The sequence below is a fragment of the Chroicocephalus ridibundus genome, chromosome Z (genome assembly GCF_963924245.1).
Source record: "Chroicocephalus ridibundus chromosome Z, bChrRid1.1, whole genome shotgun sequence".
Lineage (NCBI taxonomy): Eukaryota > Metazoa > Chordata > Aves > Charadriiformes > Laridae > Chroicocephalus > Chroicocephalus ridibundus.
In genome coordinates, this window is record NC_086316.1 from 7780409 (window position 1) to 7803638 (window position 23230).

Consider the following 23230-nt stretch of genomic DNA (forward strand, 5'->3'; position numbering starts at 1 on the left):
CCTGAGTTGCCAGTGCAATTATGACACTGGGCATTGTGGACAGATGCATTAGCAGCCAGGCTGCGCTAATGAGCTCTCAGCACTTTGCTAACCACCCCAAACAGCTCTTGGGTTGCGTAGTAACTCCTCCAATGCCAGGGCATCAAACAAATGAATAGGAATTCATACACATATATGTAAGTCTCTGCGAAGACACCATCGGGCTAATATGAATAATTAATACTGAAAAGTGGAATTTAACACTTCCTAACTCTGTTAACAACTTTTAAAGCAAGCAGTCTGTTCTTATGTTTCTGAAAAAACCCATAAGAATTACCCTTATTTCCCACAATAGGACTTGTTATTGCCTTGTATAGCAATTTCTTAAAACAGAGCAATCTATTCAATATATGACAGGATGTACTTTCTAAATATGTAGTTGATCTGCTCATACTGTATCAAAAACCACTACCTTATACTTGTACTTTACACCCACCTAGGCCATCATTGGCAGCAAACTTAATTTTGCAAACAGAAGAGCATAATTATATATAATTTAACCCTATGTGATTTAATATGGAGGGAAAACTATTACTTTGTAGCAAATTATGGAGGACTTCTAAAGCGAAATGTTACAACTAAAATCTTGCCACAAGATAATGTTCTTCAGTAGATTTTATTGAGGAAGAACTGAGGAATTAAGTCTGTGTTTTTTAGACTTTTGCAAGAATGCATTTAAATCTAGATACGTGGAATGGATACATCTATTAAACAAGAAAACAAGATGAGGCAAGTGCGTTACTTGAAATTATACCCATATACAGGAATCTATAACACTAAAATAGGTGTGAAATTATATTTTAAAGTAGCTGTACCATGGGATAAAGAGTAGGCTCGATGAATGCAAAATCATGGCTGCTGCACAACTGGGTAAGACAGTGGGAACTGGATGGTGTTAACATTTAGCTAAAAAAACTCAGTAAAAAGAAATCTGACGGAGCCCAGAGCAGAGGCTCCCCAAATCAGCTATAAGCATCCTCTAAGATAACTGTGAGCAAATACGGGATGTCCCAAAGAGATGTTGAGTAAAGTACTGAAACTGTCCCATGCACTGTGCATGCAACCATACCACAGGTATGGAGCTAAGATCTCGTGTATGGACAGCTGTCTCATGCATGCGGAAAAGTCACCTCATGTATTTTCATTGAACAACCTCAAAAATACCGAAATCAAAGGGTCCTGTGCGAAGGACCTTTCTGCCTGTTGTAGTCAGAAGACTCACAATGAACCATTTAGTCTTAGTTAACTCCTTTTCTCAGTGATGCTTGCAGAGGGGAGCACAGACCTGATGTGGAAAAAAACTGCTAAGAGAAATTACTAGGTAAATCTTCACTAAAACAGAATAGACCATTATAATAACTGTTTCTTGTAGCTACCTGTAATTCCTGCACCAACCCCAGTAAGTGGTGGCTCAACAAAAACATCCCTGGTAAGTTAAGTTTGCTTTAAATACTCAAAGTGAAGGCAAATAACTTGGGAGGTTATTTCAGTGGTCATCAATGGAGTCAGTGTTTTTCCTTCTTTTGAAGGAAATTCACCCCAAGAAATTCTCAGGGTCTGTTTTAGGAGGTTCTTTTTCTAATTATGCTTTAGAAGTTTACATAGCAAAATATCTATAGTTGCATAGAGAATTCACCTTTTGAGAAATTCATAAAACATAAAACTTCGCATCTCAGAGTGCCAGTCAATCACTAGAGTCAACAAGGAATTACCTGCAGATCCATGATCAGGCTTGTAATGACTTTTTCTTTCTTTCACAACCAGTGTGATCAGCCATGGGGTCATCATGGGAACTGACATCTCTCTAATGTCCTAGGCTCCTTTGCAGGTACATATTTCCTACAAAACAACAGATTTCCTTCCCATTGTACAGTAGAGCAGATTCGGGGACTTAAATGATACGAGGTGCAGTAGGCTGTGGTGTCCAACGCATGAAAGCAACACACATCTGGACTAAAACTCTTCTCAATCACCAAGGCTGCATGGGCAGGTAAGGATTAAAGTTCCAGCAAAATGCCTTTAGGTTTCTGAATGTAAATGTTTTTAAAGCATTTATTTCTTGAGAACCTTTCCCTTCTAATGACCCCTTTGGGGCTGAGGAACCTATTCGCTTCAGCAGCTTTTGTTCTGCCACAAGATAATACACACTCTATAGAAAAAAAAATCAGAATCTCTCAGGTCGGTGATTTTTCATTATTGTTTGCAAAAGGGATTTTTTGCATCTACTCATGAATCATCTGGTCCTGCCGATACCAGAGAGGAGTTACTGCATGGAGAGAGCAACGGCTTTATCCCTTTCAGAAATATCTACCTTCCTATAAACACAGCCCGCAGCAACGGCTCGTCCTGTTGCTTGCAGAGCGCTGCACGTTCGGCAGGTAGGCTTCCTCCTCTGCAGCCCACAGCAAAGCGGTGGTGGAGGGGATGAGTATTTTCTCTTTCACTGACAAAGCAAGCTCCCTTCCCCCTCACCCTTCTACAAGGCTTTCATAAAAGGTAATCCTTTGTTCAAACACATCCTCTCCTCCTTGTGCTCGGGGGGAGAATCAGACATTTGCTGCTATCTCTAGCCTGAGTCCTAAAATGAAATGCTACCGTGTGGCAAAAATTATATTTTAGAGCACGTGATTTAATTAATACTGCAAACTCCTTGGATAATGCTGTTTTCAATTTAATGAAAGAATTTCTTCCAGCTTTCATTTCTTTATTTTTAACAAAGACAATAGCCCTCTTTGCATCTCCTGCTGTCAGCATGTAGTTCCAGCCTGTCCCAAACTAACCTGCTTTCTCCTGTACCATGCTCTTTAAAAATTATGCACAGAAGTCCCTAGGTATGTATTTTTAATATATATATATGTTTTAAAATAAAAATAACGTTATTTTCCTCTTCAGGGGCAATGGCTTTGGAAACAAAACAATCTGAACCAAGTTTTAGAACGTTATAAAAAATAAATAAAACAAACAAACAATCAGGCAACGCCACAAGGCTTGCTGCAGACGGCTGGGAGCAGCACCTCATTTTTCATTATGGGGGGTGGCTGGTGACTTTATTTTTCTTGGCGCTGAGAAAGACCAAGCATTCCGTAAGCCATGTAAATATCCAGCTATGTCTCACTTAGGGCAAGATGAGCATATACATTAGTGGCTTTTCATCAAACACATGCTAGTTGCTTTAGGACTTAGGTTTCAGAGGGGTGGGGGGAGAAGGGGTAAGAAAGTTCATGGGAATGTCTGCAATCCCTTCCCTTCCCGAAGCCGTTCCTGTAAAATGTTGTTAACAAGGTATTTGTGGTGCCTTCAGAGCAAAACGTTAGGGACGGTTTATGAACACAGAAACTGCTGTCTCATCTAATACCTTGTCACCAACTGTGGCCAGCATGGTGCACTTCAAAGACGGATGTGGCTGACCCAGGCCACCCACGGAGAAAGTTTATCCCTAGCTCTTACGAGTTAAGGATGGACCCAAGGTCTGAAGCACCCCGAATTTTCCCTTGGAGGCCACAAGCCTATTCACCTTACTCACGGCAGTCGTCTTGCCACAGGCAGAGCAACTACAAGCAGATCGAGCGATCAGGATGTGACCCTAAATCATTATTTCAGAAAACAGTTGCAAATAAGGCATTGAAAACACATGCTGCACTTACAAACCAGAGAGCTGTCATTGTTAAATGATATCACAGCTGGCGAAGAGGAATTCTCCTCTGGTGGGCAGAAATGCCCCTCCTGACTAATTTCGTGGATACATTCCTCCTCCCTGCTGTTCATTGTCTGAATTGACTTGAGCTGTCTTTCCAGTTTGTGGTGCAAGCTTCGCATTTCTGTTCCTTGTAGAAAATATATAAAACAAATGAAAAAAAAAATATTACCAACACCAGACTCTTGCCTAATACTTGGTATATGTAAAAAGTTCTTTTTTAAATGGATTGAAAACATTTCGTCTGGCAATTTCAAGTTAATGTTCATTTTTCTGGAAAAGAAGTGTCTGGATCTCCTGGATCTCTGCAAATCTCAACCTCTATTTAAATGCAATTGTAAAAATCCAATCCGAGTGTTTGGTAATTCTTTCTTCTTGATATCCCAAGAAAAAAATTATCTGAATATGTGGACAGGAGTCAGAAGACACAAACGGAGCATTTGGCTCTGGGAAGGAGGGAAACTTCAGTGTTCTCTTTGACCTCTTTAGGATACAGTGAAAAATATCATTTCTCTTACATTTCTTCTAAGCATTAGATAGTCTACTCCGGCGAAGCAGTTCTGTGTTTTGCACATTCTCTTTTTAATCTTTTGGCTTTGTGTTCAGGAAGACATAGGATAGAGACAGCTTTTAGTGTGAATGACAGCACAGGAGATTGTAATTAGGCCTGGGGGAAAAAACAGTTCTTGTCTTTCCATGAACAAATTTTTCAAATGAGGAAGAAAATATGCTCAGGTGGAAGAGACAGATCTTTAAGTTTTCCTGTTTTTTTAAAGAGGACCCTGAAAATATTACATTTTGAAACAAGCTGCCTCTTTGATTTAACTCACAAGTTCTTTTAATTTCATGAATTTACTCAATGTAAAAAAAAAAGGAAATTCAAAGTTTTTTAAAAAGGACAAAATGTTTTTACAGTTGAAAAAAATCTTTTAACACATTTTAAAATTTCAAAATTCATCCCTTTTTTCAATTAAAACTATTCACTGGATTTGCCTACAAATCTATACCCTGAAAAACGAAAAACCTTTTTTGGTATATGTATGATTACATAATTGCTTTCCCATGAGTGGAACAACTATAGATCCCTGACACATCCCTAAACTAAGACTAAATCTGGTGATCAATTAGCACCATTCACATTATTAGATCTAGAGACTGGTGCTGCTCTGGGAGGAGTGGAAAGAGACAAAACACAGCATTTATGCCCACCAGTAACTGCAGTGAGCTTCCAGCACCATGACCTGGCTCTCACCATCATACCTTTTTCCAGTAAGGACCTACATTTAGACTGAGGAGGCCCAACTCTGGTAGTGCAAACTGGCCTTTTCCTTTAAGTGAGCAGAAATATAAAAATTCCCTAGCACAACACATATATATATATATTCTGCTCTAGGATCTCAAGCATCACAATTATAGTGGATCCTTCACTGGGGGTTTTGCAATCTTACATCAGAAGTTTCTTTACTAATCGTTATATTCAGAATGCCTTGCTCTGGATTCAGCCTCCTGGTGCCTACTGCTTGTGAGAAAAGATACTGAGATTAAGACAAGCCACAGTCCAAGAACTTTCCCTATTTACATCTTCTTTGTCTTTTCCTCACAGTAACTCCACTCACCTGTGCAAGGAGCCGTACCGATTGAGTTACAAAGAAGATGAGTGGGAAGATGACAGGAGGGTCATCTCACATAAGGGCCATAGAAAAGGACACAGATCATAGCCACGAGCAGAAAGAAAAGGAGGAAGAACCATGACTGAAATGGCAATACCAACAGCAGGAGCCATTTAACAGCACTGACAACTTAACATCAATAGTAATAAAATAAATATTAGTGCTGCATCCCTGTTTCCCTTTCCCCACTATATAACTCTTCTTCTTGCTTGGTATTTGAAAGCTGAACTGTTTTGTTAGTAATCAGTAGAATGGTGAGAACTTAAACAAACCTGTTTGGCGAGAAAGCTCACTTGAAAAAATATCAAAAACAAAGCAACTTCCTCAGCCAAGAGAGAAAGAGAGAGAAAGAGAGAATAATTAAAGACAACTCAGAAGTCTCCAAGGAAGAAAAAAAAAAAAAAAAAAAAAAAAAAAGGAAGACTTAATTACGCACTAGTTTCTTTTCCTAGCATGTTTCTTGACTTGGCACAGCTGGAAAATTGAAAGCTTTCTGCCAAAATATCAAATGTGCCTCATGTGGGCTTAGTGCTCATAAAGTTGTGTGTGTGTGTTTTTCTCTCACTTTGTCTGATTGCACGCTAAGATAAAATAATGGACTCAGTGAGATAAATACTGGCAGCTGTCTGGATTTTCAGTCTAGCGGGCAGGGTCTCTGCAAGGAACCACGAGGGGCTTTTTGAACATAAGCTGGAGCTCTTAGCCAACAGTAAGCAGCAACTTCTGAAACAAACTCTTTCTAGAGGACACAACTGTCAGTCTCCAGGTCCACTTACCATGTTGCAGTGATAAATTGCTGCTCTGAGAACACGCTTCTGCTGAAGGATGTGCAACAGAGTTAAAAATGATCTCGTTTCATGAACTAGTAGGCTTCTCTTTGTAACTAGCAAACAATGAGCTTTCTGTATAGTCAGTTCTATGATAGGACTATAAAAGGATATGAAGTTTAGCACAGAAATAGGCCCCAGGATATATGGGACAATTCACCCGTGAAAATACTGACCTTATTCATTCAAATATTAAATAGAATGTATATATTTAAATCAGAAATTGACACCAGCTTTGAAAGAAGTTGGAGAACTATACATGATAAAGCTGCCAGATTTCTAGTCACTGGGACTAGAGACAATATTTTGCTGCCCAATTAGTGCCTATTTTTTCAATGAGATCTTTCTCAGATTCAATTTCATTTGACTTATAACTTCATTGTGACGTCACTTCCTCTTTTGCTAACTTCTCTCTAGTTATGACAGGGAGTATTTTAGACTGTTACAGTTTAAAATAAAAATAAAAAGTCCTCATATATATATATATTTAGATTTGCAAAGATAGTAATATGTCATTGTGACACTACGACATAAATAAAAATATAGTTTCCAGCTAGTAAAAACTAACATAGCCTTTATCATATCAACACAGGTCTTAACACGATGAAACACTTCAGGGATTTGCAAACCAGGCCTTGGCCCCACATAAATAGTCCTGTGACTTTGTCGGGCAGATTTCCTAATCAAGAGTTGTGGCACTGTCCTTGTAGATGGCTGGAGGTTTTGTAGTCTGAAGACTGGTCTGCAGAGAGTTACCCTTCTATATCTGTATAAGACTCCCTCAACAGTAACAGATAGATAGTTTTCATACGTGATATTCATGACAGATTAGCATTCAGCCAATCGAAAATTCCTCTGTCCCTTTCCTGTCCTCACAGATTTTGGTGGCATGCCAAAGTAGCCACCATGCAAGTGTGTGGTGCTTAACTTAACTGCCTGGTCTTCTATCTGTTTTCCAAGCTTGTTTTCTCTGTGGGGCAATAGCTTCAACCTTGCTGTGGTTTCTTATGCCAGCTAGAAGAGTTGAGGAACACTTGGCTCCAGCATCCATAAAGTGATTTGGTGCAGAAATGATGGAAGAAAGCACTGGACTTTATCTTGTGAGGACCTCTCATGGGTTATGATGCTGGGAACAGGGAGGACACATCAGCTGGGGCCATGGCACTGTAGACAGGTAGCTTTAAGACACCAAAAAAGTATGTTATGGTGCTTGCAGGCAGTGCAGGCTGGCAAGGTTACATCAAATATTGCTTCAGGCACAAGTATGAATCACACTTGGGTGAATTAAGAAGGCTGTTCAGCACTACCGAAATGCCCTTTGAGGCTCAATGCGCAGGCTTCTCCCTCCCTCTGCTAACATTTTTATAGCCTTTGCTTTTTATTGGCTTGGTGAATTGTGTATGCACCATTGGTAAACATTCCAAATCATAGGAAAGGCTGGTCAAAGTGCTTTTCCCCACAATTAATAACGCCTTTGTTAATTATATTTATTCTTGAAGTTCTTTATAGAAGACTTTCCCACCATTATTTGTGACTCTTCTTTATCCTCTATCATGTGATTGTTTTATTGCAGGAACATGGGATTACCCTATTATGCATAGCGCCTCCCACCAACACTTGGCTTAAGATGGTTATTTTGTTCATATTTTCCTTTTATGTTTCTCAGTCTTCTCTGGCTTTTTTCCCTTGAACTCTGGGAACAATGATGGAACTGGAACGTGGAGAAGCTTAATGAAATATGAAATCTGGTGACAGAATAAGATGTGATAAAAAACAGTTTTAAGACTTTCAATAATCCATTCTTCTAAAACTTCACAATCCCACAAACGGGATACAACATAGATCAGCCAAAATAGATCAGTCAAAAGAGCAACTGGATTGCTTTTTGTACCCTGCGAATGGAAGCAGGTTGGAGTCTTACCTGTTTACATTCTGCAGCAGAACATGGATCAAACACCACAAAATGTTGAGCTCACCAGTTCTTCATTGCCACTCAAAGAAATTCACAAGAAAGAGTATATACAGTGAGAGATAGAGTAAAGTAAAGATGCTTTAAATGGTAGGTGTGGTGTTCCTAGGTTATAAATAAGACAATCTTTGTGAGGAAGAGCAGTATCATCTCTCAAAATAGCTAAGATAGCTAGTTAACGTGCATACTCAAAAGCTTGGCCCTTTTTTTCCTGATTGGAACTGTTAATATTACCTCCTCACACACACCCACTGCAGATTTAAACTCATCTCAGTCATCAAAAGAGCTTGCCAGAAGAACAGAGGGGCGGGCTAGATTAGCAACATGATTTACTTGCTTCTCCCATCTGAACGACTTCATTCAGAGGAGAACTGCCATCCCATACCCACAAGTGCAGTAGAGTCAGTCTGCTTCCTCTGTAATGTATCTGTTCGGGGAAGAAAGAGGCACTTTGAAGGGCAAATAGATAAATATTCTGTTTCTTTGACCAAGCCATGAACCGTTTTTTCCTCCTCTTCTAGAAGCCCTGTATAAGTAAGGATGTGAAGGTGACACAAGGCATGCCCACCTGTGACTTTTCTCACTCTGTGGAATTATACAAGCTTAAAATATAAGACATGTTGAAAACCTTACAATCTGAGAACACTGTAGAGACTATGAACTTGGGAGTCTCCTCCCGTGAAGGTATTTCCAAAATAGGAGCTAAAAGATTCAGGGAGTTCTAGTCTGAGACTGTTTTAAAAAAAAAATAAAAAACAAAAACCACAACCAAACAAACAATAAACTCCAGGAAGAACATTTCTCCAATGCTAAATGAAGCCTGCGTCTATCTGTCTAACTATATGCTGCCAATACCAAGCAGTGACATATAACAGCCTTTGCCTCTGCCTAGAAGCACAATGAAGAGACAATAATGAATTTGGCATTTTACAGATTTCAATTAGAAATCTAGGGGCCTGTGAAGAATTCCAGAAAAGAGACAAAGGGACTTGGGCTGTTGCATGGGCCACATCCTTGGGTTTTGTTTGTTTGTGTTTGAGTCCTATTGATAGGAACCTCTTGGAGCATTTGCCCTGTGTATGGGTGGCTGGAGAGGTTTCCTTTGCCGCTTGCCAAAGCACAAGAGTGGTGAGGTCTAGAGTTTCTAGACAAGGACCATCTTTCACTGTGGGTGAAACCTGATTCTTGGCTCCTTCAAATGAGATTTCTGCTGCTGGTTTTAGAGGGCCAGGACTCAGCCCAAAGCATTTTCACAGTTCCCAGCACAGTGGTGTTCCCATCTCAGGTAAGTCCTTCAGACAGTAACCCAACAATAACTAGTGCATTTTACCAGAAGTGTCTCCAGTCCCATGTTCAGAATTTAACTGCTTAAAAGAAAAATTTGCATCACTACAAAAACAGTAAAACATGCAAAAAAATTAGTCAGAATTTCTGCTGAGAACTTTCTGATAAAGGGTCTCTTTATATATCATTTTAAGAAGCAAAGGTACTTCCAAACATATTCCTACAACACTGCAAAAATAACTAAGAGAATTAAAAGATGGTACAGTTTACTTATGGTAACAGTAATTGTGTATTTTTCTACCCAGGGTTACCAACGCATTAAGGAGCCAAACTCTAGAAATACTAATGCCCACAGCAGGACCTGTGAAATAGAAGGCTTTTATTTGCTGTTTTCTCAGAAAAAAAAAAGATATTTCCATTCTTTCTCTTACAAAGCAATATGAAAAAAGTATTGCCACTTCTTGTAAAATTTAAATTATAAAACATGATTCAATATTAAAAAAGACCTGCCATTCTGATTCTTCTTGATTTTTACAGATATTTTTGGTTAAAAATTATGGCAACAGAATGTTAATCCTTCTGTTCAGGAGAACATTATAAAAGCAGTTTTACTTAATATTTTTTAAAACTGTTGTTTACTATGAAAACGATATGTTTCATGAAAGACCACTTTTGGTGAAATCATGTAGGTAGCAGTTCTCTTCAGCACTCTCAGATTTTTTTTATTATCATTAACTTCTTTTTCACATTGAAAGTGAGTCCCAGAAAGATCAATACTGTTGCATTTCTGATCCATCGCCATCTCGGAGATGTCTGGGGCACTGCTATAATCTTATACAGCAAGTGTTCAAATTGCCTTGCCTAGTCTGTGCTTGAAACTCAGTGTTGGCCAAGTTATGGATGGCAAAGATTCCATTTAATTGGAGTTCTCGTTAGTTAAATCACTCACCTTTTACCTTTTTCTGGAGGCACCACAGAGTGGTGTCTCTTCTGGAGTGCCGCACTGCCCCAAGGCAGGTGACTTTGGGGCAGGCTTTAACTCGTTAACAGGCTTCATCTTTCGCAGGAGGTCTCGATGGTCTTCCTTCCTGGCTGACAAGTTCCAACCCACGCAGAACAAGGATAAACAACAAAAATCTATCATAAAACCATCAAACACACTTTCCTCATCAGCAATCACTCATCTTCTGTGTGACGTCTCTGTTGGGACTAGACCTTACTGTGGGGTTCCCTTTTCTGTGTATTTTACTGAGGGTGAGTAATTATTTTTTCTTTAATGTCAACGCCATCACTTTCCAGACTAGCTCCTGAATCAATCAACGTTTCAGCAGTGTGGGGGAATACGAAAAGTCAGCTGCTCTGCTTTAGCTTTGAATTAACTCCTACCCTGAGAGACCGTGTTTCCTCGAGGGAATCATCCTTATAAATACAGAAAACATTTTAAATATTTATACAAGATTATATTCCATTTACCCAACGTGCTTCAAGTCATTCAGCTACATAGTTCATACTTGTTTCTGAGAACAAGGATCAAACTTACAATTCAAGAGCAAGGATGTTATCTGGTTTTCCTATATGGAAATATACACAAAATAGAGCACATATAAGGGAAAAGGACTACGTAATATAAATGTTATGTATATACATTTTTTAAGGTATGAGATTGAAAGGCCCTTAGTTTGACTTCAAGAGTAGTTTTGACTTAAAAAATATAATTTTGACTCCATTAATAGAGAAATCAGGCTCTAGATAGCAAAATTAATTGCTATGCGTATAATTCACATGTAACTTTTGTACATTATTTTAAATTTCCTGGATGAGAGATCCAGGATGTTTGTATTCAGATTTAAAAAAAAAAAAAAATCAGGAAATTGATTAACTGTTCAGCCCACCAGACCAATTCACCATAGCACCATTCACCCATTTACTCCCTTATTCCTATGTTACACCTTCTTCCTGAGAGAGGGACACTGCTGACTCAATGTTCTAAACATGTGAAAAGTGCATTTTAGTGAAACCTTTATATGCATTTGACTAGAGAACAGTTGGAAAACTAATCTGAAGATACAATATTCACAATGTCAAATGCAGGGAGCAAAATCTAGATAACACATAATTTATACTTCATTGTTATAAATTATATCTGTAGTACATACTATATACTACACTATATATTATATATTGTATGCTAAATGGTATATATTATCATATATAATATTATGCATTATATATTATTTGTAAAACAAATATTAATAAATCAATAAATATAGACATCTAATAGGCTATCTACAAATATTACATATAATGTATAAATACATAATATTGTACTATTAGTACTATAACAATACTAATATAGAATATACAATACATAATATGTAACATGTAATATATAATTTATAATATTATACTATATAATACCAACTGTAGTACTATATGGTACTGTATGGTACTATACCGTATATTATATTACACCATAAACTACTATTATATCCATTATATTAAATAAATAATGGGCTTGTTCAATATACCACGGAGGTCATAAACTCACTAATGATCCATGGAACCCATGCTACAGAGAATATAATCTGGGTTTTGATTCAGCAAGGATCAAACATGTCAAGTTAGGCACACGCTTAAATGCTTTGTTGAAATTTATCCTTTAAAAGGAGTATTGCCTTTAAATTTGTATGTGGGGTTCTGCAGAGGAATTTCAGAATGACTGGAGAATAATATAAGAAAGCATGACCAAGTATTAACCAAATACTTCGGTTCTGGGCTTTTTTTATTTGAAGCAGCAGCCTATAACTATGTTGGAGTATGGATTGGTTTTGAGAAAGGCTAAAATTCAAGATATGAGGATAAAACTCAACTGAGGATAAAATTCACATTGCCTGTTGGGTCCTTCAGTCTTTCAGTTGTAGGTCTTCCCATTGCTAGGACCCTCAAATGTCTAAACTAAGTACTACTAAAGTCTTGTTCAGTGCTAGGGAAGCCATCAAATGTAAACTCCAGCACCGCCCCCATAAAGCCAGCCTGTGCTTTTGCAGTTGTATACAACAACAGCGAGAGCTGCATCCCTGTCGACTGAAACCACAAAGGAGCACATACCGTGCTGTACACAAAGGAAATCATACAGATTAGCTGCGTTTGTGCAAAATTTCAAGACGCTGTTCACAAGTCTACCATAAGAGCCAGGAGGCAACTGGCTTACAGAAGACCTCTCTTTCTGGTACTCCATGGTGCTGTGTAACACAGAATATAAAAGTATTCTGAACATGTTCGATTCTTCAACCTTTAACCCAAACCTGCGTGTCTGAGTAGGTCTGGGCAGATGCAGCTCACGAGTGAGTGAGTGGTCCTCTCTTCGCCCTTTGAGGCTGGACTCAAAAGTGGTGGGGATCGCTCCACTGTCCCCAGTGGATGTGCTCTCTACTCTTCATCTGTTATGCACTCTCACTTCTACAACGAATGCTTTGTGGATCACACACAGCAGCTCAGTGCTGACAGGTAAATTTTACTTGGAAAAGTGGAACTTTTGGCACTTCCACCTCAAACTCTCCTTACCCAAGGAAAGACGCTTCCCTGTGCTCTAACTGTCTCTCAGAGGTCACACTTCAGCTCGGGTGGTGATCAGCTTAGCCACCAGCTGAGGATGTTGTATTATATGCTCCAGTATACAGAGAAGTCAGCACCAGAGTAATTCGGCTCCCCCAAAATCAATACCAAACCCCCTTCAGTTCCCATGACACAAGGTCAGGCAAAGGCAGAAATCTTCAGAAAACTCCCTCCAGGATGTTTGTTCAGACGGGGCACAATCCTAAGGTGTTAAGGGAGTTTTTATTTGGCTGGTGCTCGGCCAAAATTGTGTTTACCCTGGGAAGTCAGGATTTGTTGTGCTGCAAAGAAAAATCTTAAGAACTAAAGGAGAAGCAGAGACTGATAATTCCTTTCATCTCACCTATCCATCACTACTGTGTCAGAAAAGACAATGCAAACCAACGTACTTATCAAAATACATGTCCTTGGTAGCCTTTATGCAAGTTTGTTAATTTTGTTTGCCATCCAGGTAAATGATTGCAGTTTGTTACAGGAAAAGTCAAAGGGGAACTGATTTCCTAGGCTGCGCAGCACTAGGAAATTCTGTAAAGGACACCACAAGGAGAGAATATACCTTGAAACTAATAATAGTCTTAATGCAGAGCACTTCTAGTCTGACCAGGGATCAGACAGTTTCAATAATTCATGTTATTCCAGGATAAACTTGGCCTCAAAAATTCTGGAAGAAATTCGTAAATGAAAGGCACTTTCAAACTGGACAAAGTGGTAAGAAACACACTATAAAAAATAAACTATCTTGACTGAGGAATGGACAAAGTGACCAAAGACATCTCCTTCACAGTTAACGTACATCACTTTTACACTACACTTAAAACATACCATTAACAGGCTTAAAGTTTTCTTGGCAATTTGGGGTGGATGGTTAAGCTGAATGGAAGGTGATCAGGGGTGAAGAAAGGCAAGAGTGCTAACAAAAACCACATATATCCACTAGAACTCAAACTCTGTGCCATTGTGTGAACTGCGGCAGGGCTGACTTATTCACATCAGTATTTTAGCTCAGTCAGTCGCTCCGTTCCACCAAGCGGGGCTGCTTCACCCTGATCAGCTCAGAGCCCACCAATAACTGAAAGCCGTGGAGAGAAAAGTAATCACATCACAACATCAGGACGGCTCAGTGCAATTTGTGATCTGCAGAACTGAGAAACTAGCAGCAGTTCCTTGCAGAGGAGTAATTGGAGGGATCAGCTTTGCATGCAGACATGCTGAACCATCACCCATCTTGTTCTGCCCCAATGCATGGATAAGCCAGAACCAAATACAACTCTGCCGTTAGGAAAGCTTGCAGAACTGGGCCATTAGTAGCTCAAAAGGCAGTTACCAGCTCCACAGGCCAACAAAGAGTCAAGACCATGATTCAGCCGACCACCAGATCAGGGTGCAGGGAGGATGCAGGGTGCTGCCTCCTCTGAAGGAGCTGAGGAGCACAGCTCTCAGCATCAGCACCCATGGGATGGGGGAAGCAGATCCCCCACAGGAACTGCGGGGTCAGACTTTCCTCTCAGCAGGGCAGGGCTGCACCTAACTGCGATTCATGTCTGCTTCCTTGCAGAACCGCTGTTTGCTTGTGCTTGGAAACAAAGCTTCCCAATAAGAGCAAAATAAATTCCTTGCAAAGCCTGTTAAAGGTTTTAGGTATGCTGTCAGGCTTTCTTTCTAGCTTTAAGTTGTATTTCCAAGTGAACTTTATTTCTTTTATTCCTCATTTTTGGGGGTAACTCTAGTCTAGTCTGCCCTCTAGTGCTTTGTGGAGCCAAGGATCTGGCTCATAACATGAACACTAGAAGAAATCTTGGCACGCCAATGGGTATGTGGTACTATAGCCAGAATGTTTTCAATGTTGCACGAGCAGCAGTCTGTCAGAGATGCCCTAATCCATGCTTTGCAATATCAATTCATTATCTAAAGGCAAGAAAAAGCAAGGGTTTTTCTACCTGGAATGGTATAAACTTTGCATGCAAATACATCAGGGTCATGATTTAGAGGAACCAGGCTCTCATTTTTTATTAAGGAATAGTTTTGCAAGCCGGCCCTCTACATAAATCCCAGATGTGTCCCCTGTTGTCTCAACACAAACACAAATATATAATTTTTCCCCTGCCCTTATGTCAAAGATGCCTAAACATTTGTGCACATCCAACCCAAAAATGATAGTGCTAAGAATCCTACATATAATTCAGCTGGAATACATATCAGTGGAAGGAGGATCTTGATTTACAATAACTTGAGGTCTCGGTGCCAAGACTGTGTGTGTTTGTAGCAGCATACAGATCTGCAACTATGGCAATGAGAAGATTGATAATGAAACTAGCTAATTGGGGAGGAAGTGTTTAAAACCTGGAGACACAAATGCACACACTAATACATTAATCTGCCAAATTTTCAGGTGGGCAGCTCGGGTGAAAAATACTTTCCCCAAAAAAGACGCTTTATTTCTGTTTTGTAAAAGCATTTACGCTGAGTTATAGACATTTTTCTTTTTCTCTTTCCTTATCAGGATTTTTAGAAATTATTTAAATCAAAATATTGTTGCCAGTTTCTGATTGTTGGTCTTTTTAGTATAATGAAAAATGTACTTCCAGTAAACTAATGAACTCTGTGATCAGTTCAGTGGTGGTTTCACTAGTGTTTTTATTATTTTTATATAATACTTAATATAAATCCATATATATATGTATATAGGCATCAAATCCTTTTGAAAATATAAACTGGATCCAGTCCAAATAATTTGAACTAAAATCAGCTTCAATGTTTGATTTTTTTAAGTAGGTTTTTGGAACATCTAAAGAAGGACAGATTGTTTCCAGTTTTTGCCAGGGAAGCAAACTAGTCCACGTAGTCACTTATTCAGGGGACTCTGCCTGCTCCAGCTCTTCTGCTTCTGTTTCAAGATCCATAACAATTATTTCTCCTTTTTACTAGCAAGACGAGTGAAACCCACACCAAAAAACCTTTACCCAACCTTTTTTTTCATGCAAGAAATGAAATCACTTGAAATAGATAGAACTGATCACCCTCAGATCGTCCCCTGTGTCTTTGGCAGATGGTGGTCCATGCAGCCAGTGGCAGCCATGGGTCCCAGGCACAGGTCCTCTCCCAGCAGCATCCATTGCAATCCTGGACAACCCACAGCTTCCCAGCACCACCCACCTTGGTAGGTCCCAGCTTGCTCCCACACTGCATGTGAAAATTCGTTCATGCATTCCATAAAATGCATACCAGGCAAGCAAAGTTGGGTCAGAAATCTTTTTTGCAAAGTCATTTTGGCCGAAATGGGTTTCAGGGGTGGTCACAGACACAAATCTCAGGAGGAGGGGAGGAGAGCAGACCCAGCAGCAGAGCATCACAGCCTTCGTTCAACACAACCGCAACAGGAGAAGAAGACATGCCCATAGCAGGAAACAGGGTCAACAGGGGAGAATCAGCCCTCCAGTCATCACCAAAAAAAAAAATAAATATCTACATCTGACCCCAACACCTGAACTCTCTTCCTCATCCGTGGGGAGAAATAATTTCTTATAACATGACATTCACCTGACCTGTTTTAAAGAAATTAATCCCACCTCACCATGCCTGTACTTGCACAGGTCTGCTGCTGGCCAGATGAATCTCCTTCTTCTGCCACGATGAGGCGGGGAAAAACATACCAGGAGGTGGGAGCTGTGTGTAACCCTGTGTTTAAGAGTTTTCCTGTGGGAATGGATTTGTCATATTTTTCTTTAAGGCAAGCAAGCCAGATAAATGAGCCTTCAGTAGATGACATTTAGCTTTTCCGAGTACTTAAGTTGTTGCAGCTCTTCCATAGGAAACATTTTCTCAGTCACTTTTCCATTTACAGCAGCCAAGATACAGTACTTGAGATATAACGTGTACTAGACATAATATGTAATTTGGTGTTCACATGGTGTCTGAGCAGCAAAAGAATAAGCTTTTTCATCCTTCCTGTAAAACATCTCCTTGAGTGTAAGTAAAAGCCAGAGCTCTGTCCCTCTTGCGGAAGGATTATACATAGGTGGCAAATATATGTAACAGCCCTTCACCCCCTCTGCATGCACACACATCTCTTCTGCCCTTGGTCCTCCTGGAGAGGTACAAAGTCCCTGATAGTCACTAACAGGGATGTGCAAAATACTACAGAGAACTGGCAAACCTGAGAGCCGCCCAATCCCTTACCTGCAAATTTCTTTCTCCCAGACCTGACACCGACAGCCCACTGACTTGTACTGTTTCTTTCCCTTAGATGTTTCTCCAACCCATGCTTTTTTGTTTGTTTGTTTTGTCCCCATAGAAACTCCGACCCACTTTCTTTTGAGACCTACACACGTCTCATTGAGTGCTTCTGGACTCTGGGGATCTGGAACCGCTTGCAGGAGGGAAGATGTTGAAAATCCCAAATGGTTGAAAATCCAGTCATCTAGTGATGTAAATTGATTCCAGCCACCAATTATCACTAATTCTGACAAAAATAACACAAAAATAATCATTTCCTCAGTACCAACCCTAAGCATTTAAAAATCACGACTTGGGACCTCAGAACATTGAAGATCCACGAGATTTAAAGAATAGCATTTTCTTTCTGACATAGACTTGAACATACATATTTTCACTGTTTTTTCTACAGCCAAGAGGGCCAGGAACGTACCCTTACTTTGACGCAAGCTGAGTTTCTGACCTTCGCATATAATTTAGGACTTAGGTCTTTAATCCTCAAACTGATAATAATTTTGAAAACACTGACAAAACTACTGTCTTTTCCCTCCTTTTTATAGTTCACACATCCCACAGAGAGTATTAAGTCTGCTGACTTGAGAAATACTTCAGAAAATGTTTGGAGCGTGTTGCTGACTGGTTCTTTCTTCCATGACGTTTCTGTAAGATGCATCCCTGTGACTCCTTGTCACTATGCTTCTACTACTCCTTTACAGAAGACATTTTCAAAGCAGACTTTGCTACTTCTCTGCCTATTTGTTTTCTTGAATCTTAGATCATTGTTTGCATTCTCCTGCTTTCCTTGGGCAATAGGCAGATCTGAAGTCAGACTTTAAATAGTGGAGGATAACATCAAGATCAAATTTCCACGTCTGTGTTGCATACTGTGTTGAAATAACTATGGGCTAATAGGAGCCCTATAAATGAACTAATGAAAATCAGCCAAAAGACAGAAGAGAAGGGGGAAAAAGTAGTCTATTAGCATTATCTTGAAATTTAATCTTGAATTTTGGCTGCCCTTTTGTCAGGTTAATATAATCAGATAAGGCTGTGAAAATACAGATAGTAATTAGCATCTTTAACTTGGAATAAATGAAGAAGTAATTCAATACTGGAAATATATTCAGTTTTGTCTCTATTTGTGTAGAATATGACAAAAGATTAACTATCTCCTTAGTTTCCCAGTTGTAACTGAGAACTATTTGTAATAATGGAAAGACTGTGGTGTTTTATCTGACAGAAAATAGTTATGTGATTACTCCTGTGTCCAGGTACACTGGTATTTCATGTATAAACCATGAAGTAAAACAAGATACATGATATCGTTTGCTCATTTGTTCAAAAGCAGACATGCACATAGAGGCAGTTTAGCATGGCTTCCTTTACACCTTGAATAAATCTCTATCATCACAACTACAGTGTCGCAAAACCCATTTTTATGTGCTTTGGGAAAAGAGAGAAGCTTTGCAATGAGAACATTATACAATTTATATATATATTTCCTGCACTGAAAATCCTCACTTGCAGCTCAGGGACATCTGTGCCCCTCTTAAATATCCATCATTCGCATGAGTTCAACTGCTGTCTCTATGCAGGCTCCTTGTAGATCTTCTCTGCTCTGATCTGTCTCCTTTTGCCTAACTGGACAAATCTAAGACGTTTTGTGTCATCTCAGGCTACCTCTTTGGCACCTCCTTGTGCATTGCACCTTCCAAGCTTCAACACAGCTACAGCAAAGCTATATCATCTCCCTCAGCCCACCTCAGCTCTCCGGTCTCCCTCTCATTATGGCCTGTCTTTCAGGCTCACGGCTGGGATCTTCAAGTCATACACCTTTCTATATCCTCTATTGCTGAGGTGCTTTTTATATCTGGCAAAACATTTCTCCATTTACCTAAGTTTTTTTCTTCTCGGTCTTGGGTATAGCAACCTGGTGTTCCCCTAGGATGTGGGACTTCTGTATTCTTGCTTCCCCATAAGGTATGTGCATGCTGATCTGCAGGAATCATTCCTGCACCCCATTGCTTTTGCATCCTTTACAAGATCCTGCTGCTCTTGCTTCTCCTCCACTTGTGGTCTGGTCTCTTGCAACAAGATTCATTATTTTAGGCTGTTTTCAGGCATGGACTGTCTTCTCCTGTGGCTGTATGGCACCTAGTGCAGCTGCCTTCAGGTCCTTTGTCAAACCTTCCCAGCATCATGATGGCACAAACTAGAAAATAGGAGCAGCAACGAATCCCTAGCAGGATGGCTTTCAAATTTTTTGTCTGCCAGTACAACCAACATGGAAAGATCCCTAAAGCCATGCAGAGCTTCAGCTGGCACGGGCTGGCATGTCTTCAGCCCTCCACTCCTGTCAGTCCCTCATGGGTCATTCCTGCCCCCATACCACCCTAGGACATGGGAAGGCAGGCTGGGGAGAAGACCCAACGTGAGAGCTGGACTAACACTGCAGTTATGGGTCCTTTCAACCTGGATCTGCTCCTGCTTCATGACTACCTGGACAATTTTGTAGGTAAGGAGTAGAAAGAAGCTTCCAGGAGTAGAGAGAGGACAGGACTTCTTCCTCCAGCATCAGTGCCAGGTTATGCCAGCTGCTGTTTGTAGGGTTTCAGTCTAAGTGATGCTGGAAGCACATGCAAGGCTGCAGTCCCTTCCCATTTCTGTTTCACTTACATCTAGTACCATTGCATGACACCGAAAGCTGTTAATGCCTTAGCTGAGGCTACAATTAACACCCACATTTAATTTACTTGACTGCATACAGACAGAGTGTAGAAAAGGAGATCTTTTCAGCTGTCAGTGACAAATAGACTGACTTCTACATTTGTGAAACAGTTGTTCTGATCTCTTTGCCCTCAGATCCTCTTCCTGAATTTAAACATTAAAGGAAAACATTTGTTAAAGCAATTTAAATGGAGGTTTCCTGTTTTTTCAGCAAAGACAACTTCAAAGTCACAATTTGTCATTGATGAACCCTGTATCAGGTTTGGCTCTGTTCCACTGTGCTTCCCTGAAAAGATAGTCAAAGATCTGGGGGGAAGGGAGAAGGTTGATTTTTATTTTAATTTTTGAAAATAATTTTTATCATGGGGTAAATCTTTTGAGTCAGCAGAAAGCACAGGAGTAGAAAGCTCACATCAAAACGTCTAAAGAACTGTACATCTTGTTCTGCTTAATTCTTCTCTGCCCTTAAAGTTACCAGCATCATTTGTATCTTATGGAAAAGCACTGCATGTGTGGAAGTGCAATCCAGGAAGATAAATCAAGGGAATATTATGATTTGCTAAAATCAAACTGCAAACCTAGAGAGTCCAGGTCTGATAACCGTGGCCTGGACTGTCAGGATCTTAAAACCGCAGCATGACCTCATTGACAAGCTTCTTTGCTCCAAAGTGCTCAGCAGCAGTCACACCTCATTTATCTCTCCAGTTCCTGGCAAATCAAACAGATGTTAGAAAAAGAGAAGCTACAGAATAGCAGATGGAGGACATGAAGTTGACAGATCTGTGAGGAGGCAAGCTGGTAGGCAAAAAGCACAGTATGCAAGCAAGCAGTTCAAGCAGAAACTGCCCTGGCACCTGCAAGCAGCTTGTCCATCAGGCATCACAGGAGCGTGAGCATCCTCACACACGACGAAGTTTGAAGGTCCTGGTGTAGCGGTGCCATGCAGGCTACTGCGCCCCATCAGTCCCCAGTCACCATCTGCCTTTGCACATGTGCAGTCCCACTCTGCCAAAGCCTACTCTGAACCGTCTGTAGCACTGTAAGCAAGTGCATATTTGCTCACTGGTATCACTTACCTGAGCTGTTCAGCCCACGGGCATCAATTTATGCCACTAAAGTGTTCGTTTGATGCAATCTCATGTATGCTAACTCCCAATGTGTGCCGAGACCCCTGGGAGTGGCTGCCTCTGGGTAGGCTTGATGCAGAACCACGGAGCTGATCAAGAGGTTTGTGTGGAAAGAAATTGTTTTGCTGAAGGGAAGAATCCTGAAAACCACAATGATATCTCCGTCGGGGAAAAAATACGTATTTTCTTAGATTTGTCACCCTGAATGGAACTAATTTTCTTCAACAGCTTCACTTTTCCATACTTTCAGTGGTTAAAAACACCACCTATCCCTTAAGAAACTAAACCATTTTTAGGCAGCATAAAAAGGTGAAAAGAAAACACACAGCATAGAGCCCTAAGGTTTCAAGGTACCTACCTGCTGAAATTAAAATTTGGGTCCAAAACCTCAAGGGCAGCTCCTTACTTGGTGTAAGTAAATGCTAGTATAAGTAGCTGGTATAGATAGACTTTCATGGACTGTGTCATCTAAGGAGCTCAGTAACCAAGGATTGCGAGTGGGATGAAGCTGAGTCTCAAGAACAAGATTTGCGTAAGTACAAGAAGAAATTTTGCTATTTCCTTAACTCCAGTACTCATAAGACTCTTCCAGAGGACATCAGTCTACTTCGAAGCAAAACTTACAGTTGATGTTTTTGATCCTGGTTTTCCCACAACTTTCCTGTCCAGAATAAAACTCAAGAAGTAATTCCTTGGAAGATTCAGGAGTTTACAAAGGAAAGCTCTTTGTATGTATTCATGAAGCCTACTTGTAATAAAAGGAAAAGAAAGTTGGTCAATGTAAAACACAGAGAACATTTTCTCATAGCCCTCTTTAAAACAGTAACACAGATGAAATACATAAGTAGATTAACACCTGTGCATCTCTTTCCAAAAGGGAGCAGTTACATGAAGATGACATTAAAACCAGTGAAGGGTTCAGCATTACATTCAAATTTCCAGAAGTGACCGCTAGAAGACAGGAAACAATAATGTTTTAAGAGGTCTATGAAAGGATCATTGTGCTAGTGTTTCTCCACATTAAATCACACATTTGTCAGTGCATTTGTAGGCTACAAACCATCCCAGACTTCTAAGACTTGCAGCCTGGAGTCCGTATGGTAAAATTTCAGTTCCCCAGGAGTCCACTTCACAGGGTACTTTTTCTTAAAACAAATATACTATTACATATTTTTCCTTCACAAAACAAAAGCAATTGTTGTCTCCACAAGACCCACAATGTTCATCACAGGCACAAAAAGGTGCATGACAGTAGGCTGGTTGTGAGACTTTCACTACATTAAAACATGCATCCATACAGCTATAGAGTTCAATTTTTTTTTCAGCCTGAGCCATTCAATAGTTCACAGTCAATTTTGCTAGAAAATTCATGTACGAGCCTTAATGTATGAAAGTGTTTTTTTCAGGGGAAGCTGAGTGCTGAAAACCCAGCCTGCTTAAAATAAAGAATTGGAAATACAAGTAATCATTGAAAGGCCAAGCTATTCAATGAATTAATTTTCTGTATAGTGGACCAGTGTACAATGTTTCATTATTTATTTACCTGAATGTTCAGAGGCAAGAAAAAGAATCATCTCTCCTCAGCTCCAGCGACTCAGCATTCAAATTACAAGAATAAAATATAGTGCAAGTAGCTGCATTCCTCCCCAAAGGCATCACAATCCCCTCCATGCTTTAAATACAGATGGCAATGAGCCCATGTAGACATAACCCCCTTCTGTCTACTCTCCTTAAAACACCTTCTGGTTTACTGACCATATTTAGACCCTTTGGCAGTCTATAAAAAGTGCCACATGATCCTACTTGCATTAAAACCAGTAAGAGTTATACTCTATTTCACACTTACGGTGAAAAAACCCTCATTTCCTATGGTGGGATTTTCAAAGGTGCCCGAGGGCTGGATCTACAAAGTGATTTTAAGATCCTAAGAAAAATTTCGAAGCACAGCTGGTATCCACAAAGGGACTGTATTCACAAAAGATATTTAGACTCAGCTTTAAGTCTATGATGTTGGTCCATAGATCTGGATCTGGATAACACAGGAGGAGGTTTGTCAAAGTGAGAAT